The 11,177-nt window shown below is 42.9% G+C and overlaps 1 protein-coding gene across 1 annotated transcript in view; it reads left to right on the forward strand.

Moving 5' to 3' along the window:
* Positions 1–7,606: 7,606 nt before the first annotated feature.
* Positions 7,607–11,177, forward strand: part of LOC142663007 (uncharacterized) — a 65,240-nt gene continuing 61,669 nt past the window's right edge. The window contains exons 1-2 of the mRNA XM_075841301.1: positions 7,607–7,681; positions 9,480–9,572. The gene's annotated coding sequence lies outside the window, so the exon portion shown is untranslated. The remainder of the gene's footprint in view (positions 7,682–9,479; positions 9,573–11,177) is intronic.

The raw sequence follows: 11,177 nt of genomic DNA on the forward strand, positions 1-11,177 counted from the left end.
GGCGCTATTTTCGGGCGTAATTCGGGGCAAAAACGCCCGATTTACGTCCGTAAATAGGCCGTGTGAACATACCCTTTTGCCTCCATAGCTGCGACACAGTATAATGCCCCATAGCTGCGACACAGTATAATGCCCCATAGCTGCGACACAGTATAATGCCCCATAGCTGACACAGTATAATGCCCCATAGCTGACACAGTATAATGCCTCCATAGATGTGACACAGTATAATGCCCCATAGCTGCGACACAGTATAATGCCTCCATAGCTGCGACACAGTATAATGCCTCCATAGCTGTGACACAGTAAAATGCCCCATAGAGGTGACACAGTATAATGTCCCCATAGCTGCGACACAGTATAATGTCCCCATAGCTGCGACACAGTATGTCCCCATAGCTGCGACACAGTATAATGCCCCATAGCTGACACAGTATAATGCCCCATAGCTGACACAGTATAATGCCTCCATAGCTGCGACACAGTATAATGCCTCCATAGCTGTGACACAATAAAATGCCCCATAGAGGTGACACAGTATAATGTCCCCATAGCTGCGACACAGTATAATGTCCCCATAGCTGCGACACAGTATAATGTCCCCATAGCTGCGACACAGTATAATGTCCCCATAGCTGCGACACAGTATAATGCCCCATAGCTGACACAGTATAATGCCCCATAGCTGACACAGTATAATGCCCCCATAGCTGCGACACAGTATAATGCCCCATAGCTGCGACACAGTATAATGCCCCATAGCTGACACAGCATAATGCCCCATAGCTGACACAGCATAATGCCCCATAGCTGACACAGCATAATGCCCCATAGCTGACACAGCATAATGCCCCATAGCTGACACAGTGTAATGCCCCATAGCTGACACAGTATAATGCCCCATAGCTGACACAGCATAATGCCCCATAGCTGACACAGCATAATGCCCCATAGCTGACACAGTATAATGCCCCATAGAGGTGACACAGCATAATGCCCCATAGCTGACACAGCATAATGCCCCATAGATGTGACACAGTATAATGCCCCATAGCTGACACAGCATAAGGGTATGTTCACACGGCCAAATTTCAGACGTATACGAGGCGTATTATGCCTCGTTTTACGTCTGAAAATATGGCTACAATACGTCGGCAAACATCTGCCCATTCATTTGAATGGGTTTGCCGACGTACTGTGCAGACGACCTGTTATTTACGCGTCGTCGTTTGACAGCTGTCAAACGACGACTCGTAAAAATACAGCCTCGTCAAAAGAAGTGCAGGACACTTCTTTCAGACGTTTTTGGAGCTGTTTTCTCATAGACTCCAATGAAAACAGCTCCAAAAACGAGTTGGTAAAAAAATGAGTTGGTAAAAATGCGAGTTGGTAAAAAACGTCTGAAAAGCAGGGTCTGTTTTCCCTTGAAAACAGCTCTGGATTTTCAGACGTTTTGGTTGACTACGTGTGAACATACCCTAATGCCCCATAGCTGACACAGTATAATGCCTCCATAGCTGACACAGTATAAGGGTATGTTCACACGGCCAAATTTCAGACGTATACGAGGCGTATTTTGCCTCGTTTTACGTCTGGAAATACGTCTCAAATACGTCGGCAAACATCTGCCCATTCATTTGAATGGGTTTGCCGACGTACTGTGCAGACGACCTGTTATTTACGCGTCGTCTTTTGACAGCTGTCAAACGACGACGCGTAAAAATACAGCCTCGTCAAAAGAAGTGCAGGACACTTCTTTGGACGTTTTTGGAGCTGTTTTCTCATAGACTCCAATGAAAACAGCTCCAAAAACGGACGTAAAAAACGCTGCGAAAACGGCGTGAAAACGCAGAGAAAAATGCGAGTTGGTAAAAAAACGTCTGAAAAGCAGGGTCTGTTTTCCCTTGAAAACAGCTCTGGATTTTCAGACGTTTTTGTTGACTACGTGTGAACATACCCTAAGGGTATGTTCACACGGCCTATTTACGGACGTAATTCGGGCGTTTTTGCCCCGAATTACGTCTCAAAATAGCGCCTCAATAGCGCTGACAAACATCTGCCCATTGAAAGCAATGGGCAGACGTTTGTCTGTTCACACGAGGCGTATATTTACGCGCCGCTGTCAAATGACGGCGCGTAAATAGACGCCCGCGTCAAAGAAGTGACCTGTCACTTCTTTGACCGTAATTGGAGCCGTTATTCATTGACTCCAATATATAGCAGCGCTAATTACGGCCGTAATTGACGCGGCGTTCAAGCGCCTGCACATGCCGGTACGGCTGAAATTACGGGGATGTTTTCAGGCTGAAACATCCCCGTAATTTCAGCCGTAACGGACGCCCTCGTGTGAACATACCCTTATGCCTCCATAGCTGACACAGTATAATGCCTCCATAGCTGACACAGTATAATGCCCCATAGCTGACACAGCATAATGCCCCATAGCTGACACAGTATAATGCCTCCATAGCTGACACAGTATAATGCCCCATAGCTGACACAGTATAATGCCCCATAGCTGACACAGTATAATGCCCCATAGCTGACACAGCATAATGCCCCATAGCTGACACAGTATAATTCCCCATAGAGGTGACACAGTATAAGGGTATGTTCACACGGCCAAATTTCAGACGTATACGAGGCGTATTATGCCTCGTTTTACGTCTGAAAATATGGCTACAATACGTCGGCAAACATCTGCCCATTCATTTGAATGGGTTTGCCGACGTACTGTGCAGACGACCTGTTATTTACGCTTCGTCGTTTGACAGCTGTCAAACGACGACTCGTAAAAATACAGCCTCGTCAAAAGAAGTGCAGGACACTTCTTTCAGACGTTTTTGGAGCTGTTTTCTCATAGACTCCAATGAAAACAGCTCCAAAAACGAGTTGGTAAAAAAATGAGTTGGTAAAAATGCGAGTTGGTAAAAAACGTCTGAAAAGCAGGGTCTGTTTTCCCTTGAAAACAGCTCTGGATTTTCAGACGTTTTGGTTGACTACGTGTGAACATACCCTAAGGGTATGTTCACACGGCCAAATTTCAGACGTATACGAGGCGTATTATGCCTCGTTTTACGTCTGAAAATAGGGCTGCAATACGTCGGCAAACATCTGGCCATTCATTTGAATGGGTTTGCCGACGTACTGTGCAGACGACCTGTTATTTACGCGTCGTCGTTTGACAGCTGTCAAACGACGACTCGTAAAAATACAGCCTCGTCAAAAGAAGTGCAGGACACTTCTTTCAGACGTTTTTGGAGCTGTTTTCTCATAGACTCCAATGAAAACAGCTCCAAAAACGAGTTGGTAAAAAAATGAGTTGGTAAAAATGCGAGTTGGTAAAAAACGTCTGAAAAGCAGGGTCTGTTTTCCCTTGAAAACAGCTCTGGATTTTCAGTCGTTTTGGTTGACTACGTGTGAACATACCCTAATGCCTCCATAGCTGCGACACAGTATAATGCCTCCATAGCTGTGACTCAGTATAATGCCCCATAGCTGACACAGTATAATGCCCCATAGCTGACACAGTATAATGCCCCATAGCTGACACAGTATAATGCCCCCATAGCTGACACAGTATAATGCCCCATAGCTGACACAGTATAATGCCCCCATAGCTGACACAGTATAATGCCCCATAGCTGACACAGTATAATGCCCCATAGCTGACACAGTATAAGGGTATGTTCACACGGCCAAATTTCAGACGTAAATGAGGCGTATTATGCCTCGTTTTACGTCTGAAAATAGGGCTACAATACGTCGGCAAACATCTGCCCATTCATTTGAATGGGTTTGCCGACGTACTGTGCAGACGACCTGTTATTTACGTGTCGTCGTTTGACAGCTGTCAAACGACGACTCGTAAAAATACAGCCTCGTCAAAAGAAGTGCAGGACACTTCTTTGGACGTCTTTGGAGCTGTTTTCTCATAGACTCCAATGAAAACAGCTCCCAAAACGGACGTAAAAAATGCTGCGAAAACGGCGCGAAAAACGCCGCGAAAAATGCAAGTTGGTCAAAAAACTTCTGAAAAGCAGGGTCTGTTTTCCCTTGAAAACAGCTCTGGATTTTCAGACGTTTTTGGTCACTACGTGTGCACATACCCTAATGCCCCATAGCTGACACAGCATAATGCCCCATAGCTGACACAGTATAATGCCCCATAGAGGTGACACAGTATAATGCCTCCATAGCTGCGACACAGTATAATGCCTCCATAGCTGTGAGGGTATGTTCACACGGCCAAATTTCAGACGTATACGAGGCGTATTATGCCTCGTTTTACGTCTGAAAATAGGGCTACAATACGTCGGCAAACATCTGCCCATTCATTTGAATGGGTTTGCCGACGTACTGTGCAGACGACCTGTTATTTACGCGTCGTCGTTTGACAGCTGTCAAACGACGACGCGTAAAAATACAGCCTCGTCAAAAGAAGTGCAGGACACTTCTTTGGACGTTTTTGGAGCTGTTTTCTCATAGACTCCAATGAAAACAGCTCCAAAAACGGCCGTAAAAAATGCCGCGAAAACGTCGCGAAAAACGCCGCAAAAAATGCGAGTTGGTAAAAAAACGTCTGAAAAGCAGGGTCTGTTTTCCCTTGAAAACAGCTCTGGATTTTCAGACGTTTTTGTTGACTACGTGTGAACATACCCTGAGGGTATGTTCACACGTAGTCAACCAAAACGTCTGAAAATCCAGAGCTGTTTTCAAGGGAAAACAGACCCTGCTTTTCAGACGTTTTTTACCAACTCGCATTTTTACCAACTCATTTTTTTACCAACTCGTTTTTGGAGCTGTTTTCATTGGAGTCTATGAGAAAACAGCTCCAAAAACGTCTGAAAGAAGTGTCCTGCACTTCTTTTGACGAGGCTGTATTTTTACGAGTCGTCGTTTGACAGCTGTCAAACGACGACGCGTAAATAACAGGTCGTCTGCACAGTACGTCGGCAAACCCATTCAAATGAATGGGCAGATGTTTGCCGACGTATTGTAGCCATATTTTCAGACGTAAAACGAGGCATAATAAGCCTCGTATACGTCTGAAATTTGGCCGTGTGAACATACCCTGACTCAGTATAATGCCCCATAGCTGACACAGTATAAGGGTATGTTCACACGTAGTCAACCAAAACGTCTGAAAATCCAGAGCTGTTTTCAAGGGAAAACAGACCCTGCTTTTCAGACGTTTTTTTTACCAACTCGCAATTTTCGCGGCGTTTTTCGCGCCGTTTTCGCGGCGTTTTTTACGTCCGTTTTTGGAGCTGTTTTCATTGGAGTCTATGAGAAAACAGCTCCAAAAACGTCTGAAAGAAGTGTCCTGCACTTCTTTTGACGAGGCTGTATTTTTACGAGTCGTCGTTTGACAGCTGTCAAACGACGACGCGTAAATAACAGGTCATCTGCACAGTACGTCGGCAAACCCATTCAAATGAATGGGCAGATGTTTGCCGACGTATTGGAGCCGTATTTTCAGACGTAAAACGAGGCATAATACGCCTCGTATACGTCTGAAATTTGGCCGTGTGAACATACCCTAATGCCCCATAGCTGACAAGTATAATGCCCCATAGCTGACACAGTATAATGCCCCATAGCTGACACAGTATAATGCCTCCATAGCTGACACAGTATAATGCCCCCATAGCTGACACAGTATAATGCCCCCATAGCTGACACAGTATAATGCCCCATAGCTGACACAGTATAATGCCCCATAGCTGACACAGTATAATTCCCCCATAGCTGACACAGCATAATGCCCCATAGCTGACACAGTATAATGCCCCATAGCTGACACAGTATAATGCCCCATAGCTGTGACACAGTATAATGCCCCATAGCTGACACAGTATAATGCCCCATAGAGGTGACACAGTATAATGCCTCCATAGGTGACACAGTATAATGCCCCCATAGCTGACACAGTATAATGCCCCCATAGCTGACACAGTATAATGCCCCATAGCTGACACAGCATAATGCCTCCATAGCTGCGACACAGTATAATGCCCCTTAGCTGACACAGTATAATGCCCCATAGCTGGCACAGTATAATGCCCCATAGCTGACAAAGTATAATGCCCCATAGCTGACACAGTATAATGCCCCCATAGCTGACACAGTATAATGCCCCCATAGCTGACACAGTATAATGCCCCATAGCTGACACAGTATAATGCCCCATAGCTGACAAAGTATAATGCCCCATAGCTGACACAGTATAATGCCCCCATAGCTGACACAGTATAATGCCCCCATAGCTGACACAGTATAATGCCCCCATAGCTGACACAGTATAATGCCCCATAGCTGACACAGCATAATGCCCCATAGCTGACACAGCATAATGCCCCATATGTGCGTACCTAATAAAAAATAAAACATAATTACTTACCTATCCCGGTTCCCACGACGGTGGGGGATGCGATGCTTCTCCTCCTCTGCACTGTGCTGTGAGTGACTCCGTGCAGACAGGCGCGATGACGTCACTACATCGCGCCTGCCTGCACCGAGCCGCTCACGGGAGAGTGAATGCTGGAGCGAGGCTCCAGCATTCAACCCAACTGAATCTGCGTCCTGCGGATGCAGATTCAGTTGGAAGCGGGCAGCGCGGTTCGGGCCGCGATGGGCCCCCTGGCAGCCTCGGGCCCCGATGGGCCCCCTGGCAGCCTCGGGCCCCGGGCGACCGCCCGAAACGCCCATATTATAATCCGCCATTGGTTCCCTCTATTTATACTTGACACCATTGTTTGTTTGTGATGGCTTGAGAAAGGTTCCTGTTGAACCGAAACGTTGCTGTGTTTGAGGTGAATAAGGGTATGTTCACACGGCCTATTTACGGACGTAATTCGGGCGTTTTTGCCCCGAATTACGTCTGAAAATAGCGCCTCAATAGAGCTGACAAACATCTGCCCATTGAAAGCAATGGGCAGACGTTTGTCTGTTCACACGAGGCGTATATTTACGCGCCGCTGTCAAATGACGGCGCGTAAATAGACGCCCGCGTAGAAGAAGTGACCAGTCACTTCTTTGGCCGTAATTGGAGCCGCTATTGATTGACTCCAATGAATAGCAGCGCTAATTACGGCCGTAATTGACGCGGCGTTCAAGCGCCTGCACATGCCGGTACGGCTGAAATTACGGGGATGTTTTCAGGCTGAAACATCCCCGTAATTTCAGCCGTTACGGACCCCCGCCGTGTGAACATACCCTAAATCCACCCTGTTTTTCATCCGTCTTGAAGTCCTGGTGCCGTTACTATATTCTATGCTGGTTTCTGTCTAAAAAGAGGAGGAATTGATTCACCCCCTGGTGACGAGCACATGGCCTGATTTTCCAGATTCGTGGAGTGCTGTGTTTTTCTGCTCTTGTTGTGTGTATATATATATATATATATATATATATATATATATATATATATATATATATATATATATATATGACGTCAGGGACTACCTCTAAGAACGGAATCCCCGGCCGGAGCATCGTCAACTCTCTGGATTGGGATTCCGCTCCTGGAAGAGTGAATGGCAGAGCAAGGAGCGGATAGTTTCCTGCTCTGCTATAATATAATATGCTATAATATTCAATTGAATCCGCGTCCTGTGGACAGTACTTTGCCGAGAACTGTCTCTGTAAATTCGGGACAGTCCAGGCAATTTCAGGACTGTTGGTAACTATGATATAGTATACAGTGTAGAGATGTGTATATATTATACAGTGTAGAGATGTGTGTATATAGTGTAGAGATGTGTATATAGTATAGTATATAGTGTAGAGATGTGAGTATATAGTATACAGTGTAGAGATGTGTATATATTATACAGTGTAGAGATGTGTGTGTATATAGTGTAGAGATGTGTGTATATTGTATACAGTATAGAGATGTGTGAGTATACAGTATAGAGGTGTGTGTGTGTGTATAGTATATAGTGTAGAGATGTGTGTATATAGTATACAGTGTAGAGATGTGTGCATATATAGTATACAGTGTAGAGATGTGTGTGTATATAGTATACAGTGTAGAGATGTCTGTATATATAGTATACAGTATAGAGATGTGTGTGTGTATATAGTGTAGAGATGTGTGTATAGTATATAGTGTAGAGATGTGTGTGTATAGTATACAATGTAGAGATGTGTGTGTATAGTACACAGTGTAGAGATGTGTGTGTATATAGTATACAGTGCAGAGCTGTGTTTGTATAGTATTTAGTGTTGAGATGTGTGTGTATATAGTGTAGAGATGTGTGTGTGTATATATAGTAAACAGTGTAGAGATGTGTGCGTATATAGTATACAGTGTAGATATGAGGGTAGAGATGTGTGTGTGTGTGTGTGTGTGTGTATATAGTATACAGTGTAGAGATGTGTGTGTATATATAGTATACAGTGTAGGGATGTGTGTGTGTGTGTATATAGTGTAGAGATGTGTGTGTGTGTGTATAGTATACAGTGTAGAGATGTATGTGTATAGAATACAGTGTAGAGATGCGTGTGTATATAGTATACAGTGCAGAGCTGTGTGTGTATAGTATTGTGTTGAGGTGTGTATATATATAGTAAACAGTGTAGAGATGTATATATAGTGTAGAGATGTGTATATATAGTGTAGAGATGTGTATATATAGTGTAGAGATGTGTGTGTATATATAGTATACAGTGTAGGGATGTGTGTGTGTGTGTGTATAGTGTAGAGATGTGTGTGTATATATAGTGTACAGATGTGTGTGTATATATAGTATAGAGATGTGTGTGTGTATATATAGTGTAGAGATGTGTGTGTGTATAGTATGTAGTGTAGATGTGTGTGTTTGTATATAGTGTAGAGATGTGTGTCTATAGTGTAGAGCTGGGTGTGTATAGTGTAGAGATGTGTGTATACATAGTATATAGTGTAGAGATGTGTGTGTATAGTATACAGTGTAGAGCTGGGTGTGTATAGTGTAGAGATGTGTGTATACATAGTATATAGTGTAGAGATGTGTGTGTATAGTATACAGTGTAGAGCTGGGTGTGTGTATAGTATAGATATGCGTGTGTACATAGTATGTAGTGTAGAAATGTGTATATAGTATATAGTGTAGAGATGTGTGTTTACATAGTATATAGTGTAGAGATGTGTGTGTGTATAGTATACAGTGTAGAGATGTGTGTGTGTGTATATAGTGTAGAGCGGTGTATATAGTGTAGAGATGTGTGTGTGTGTGTATATAGTATATAGTGTAGAGACGTGTGTGTGTATATAGTATATGGTGTAGAGCCGTGCATATAGTATATAGTGTAGAGACTGTGTGTGTGTGTATAGTGTAGAGCAGTGTATATAGTATAGAGCAGTGTATATAGCATATAGTATATAGCAGTGTATATAGTGTAGAGCAGTGTATATAGTGTAGAGCAGTGTATATAGTATACAGTGTAGAGATGTGTGTGTATATAGTGTAGATGTACATGACACGTCTCCTCCACAGTGACTCCTCCCACACATGTGACTGATCACATGATCATGACATCATGAAAGGTCCTTTATCCCAGTAGATGGAGCAGGTAGTGATGGGTTAGTGGTAAGTATTAGTGTGACTTGTATTGTTACATTGTGTACAGTAAATAATACATCGCTATATATAGTGTGTTGTATATAATGTTAGTATATTATATATCTGTGTATGTGTGTGTGTGTATATATATATTGTATATTATAATCAGTCTGTTGTATATAATGTTAGTATTGTGTGTGTGTGTGTATATATATATATATATATATATATATATATATATATATATATGTATATATATATACACGTGTGTCGTGGAAGTCAATGGCTCAAAATATATTAGACTGAAACTTAGACCTTATTCAGATGAACGAGAAATACGTCCGTGCAACGCGCGTGATTTTCACGCGCGTTGCACGGACCTATATTAGTCTATGGGGCCTTGCAGACATGCCCGTGTTTTTTACTCAGTGTGAGTCCGCTGAAAAAAGTCACAACATGTCCGTCCTTTGGGCGTTTTTCGCGCATCACACACCCCTTGAACCATGCATGCCGAACGGAAGCACTTCCGTGGGATGCGCGTGATTCGCGCAACAGCTGTCAAAAGGATGAATGAAAACAGAAAAGCACGCAGCCGCGCATCATATGCTGCTGCCACACGGAGCTGTTAAGCGCAAAAACGGCACGCTCGTGTGAATCCAGCCTTAGACGAGTGTTCCAACAGACACTCACGTCAGGAACTTTATCCAGCATCCTAATCAGGATATTTCATGCCGATATATATATCGAGAGAGGAGATATAACACACAGACGCTGGTATGCTCAAAATACTCCTCTGGGGGTTTATTTCCAAACTCAATTATAAGAATATCATTCAAATGGGGTGCAGACTTGTGGTTAACCAATCAGAGGCAATGTGACAATAACTCTTATTCAGCCAATAGCAGACCATAAGAATATTTCAAATATATAATTCTAATTCTTCATTAAAATGCTGACATCAGGTAACACCTGGAGACAAGCATACAATGGACAGTTGTTAGTGATTTGTTCTCATGGGGGAGTTTGTTGCGATAATAGTTGCACTTTATGTCTGGGCGTTCAGCCAACCCGCTACAATGGGCATTGAAGGCCACACGTATAGCACATGAAGATAAGATGTTTCTTTGAGTTATATAGAGGAAAGTTCATTACAAAATGGAGAATAATTATTTTACTAATTCGGCATCCTGCTTGATAACTCATAAAGTAATTTCATACAGAGAATATAAGCAAAAAACCATCCTACACACACACACACACACACACACACACACACACACACACATGTATATATATATATATATATATATATATATATATATATATATATATATATACAGTGAAGGAAATAAGTATTTGATCCCTTGCTGATTTTGTAAGTTTGCCCACTGTCAAAGATATGAACAGTCTAGAATTTTTAGGCTAGGTTAATTTTACCAGTGAGAGATAGATTATATATAGATAAAAAAATAAAATAAAATCACATTGTCAAAATTATATATATTTATTTGCATTGTGCACAGAGAAATAAGTATTTGATCCCTTTGTCAAACAAGACTTAATACTTGGTGGCAAAACCCTTGTTGGAAAGCACAGCAGTCAGACGTTTTGTGTAGTTGATGATGAGGTTTG

The sequence above is a fragment of the Rhinoderma darwinii genome, chromosome 11 (genome assembly GCF_050947455.1).
Source record: "Rhinoderma darwinii isolate aRhiDar2 chromosome 11, aRhiDar2.hap1, whole genome shotgun sequence".
In the NCBI taxonomy this organism is placed as follows: Eukaryota; Metazoa; Chordata; class Amphibia; order Anura; family Rhinodermatidae; genus Rhinoderma; species Rhinoderma darwinii.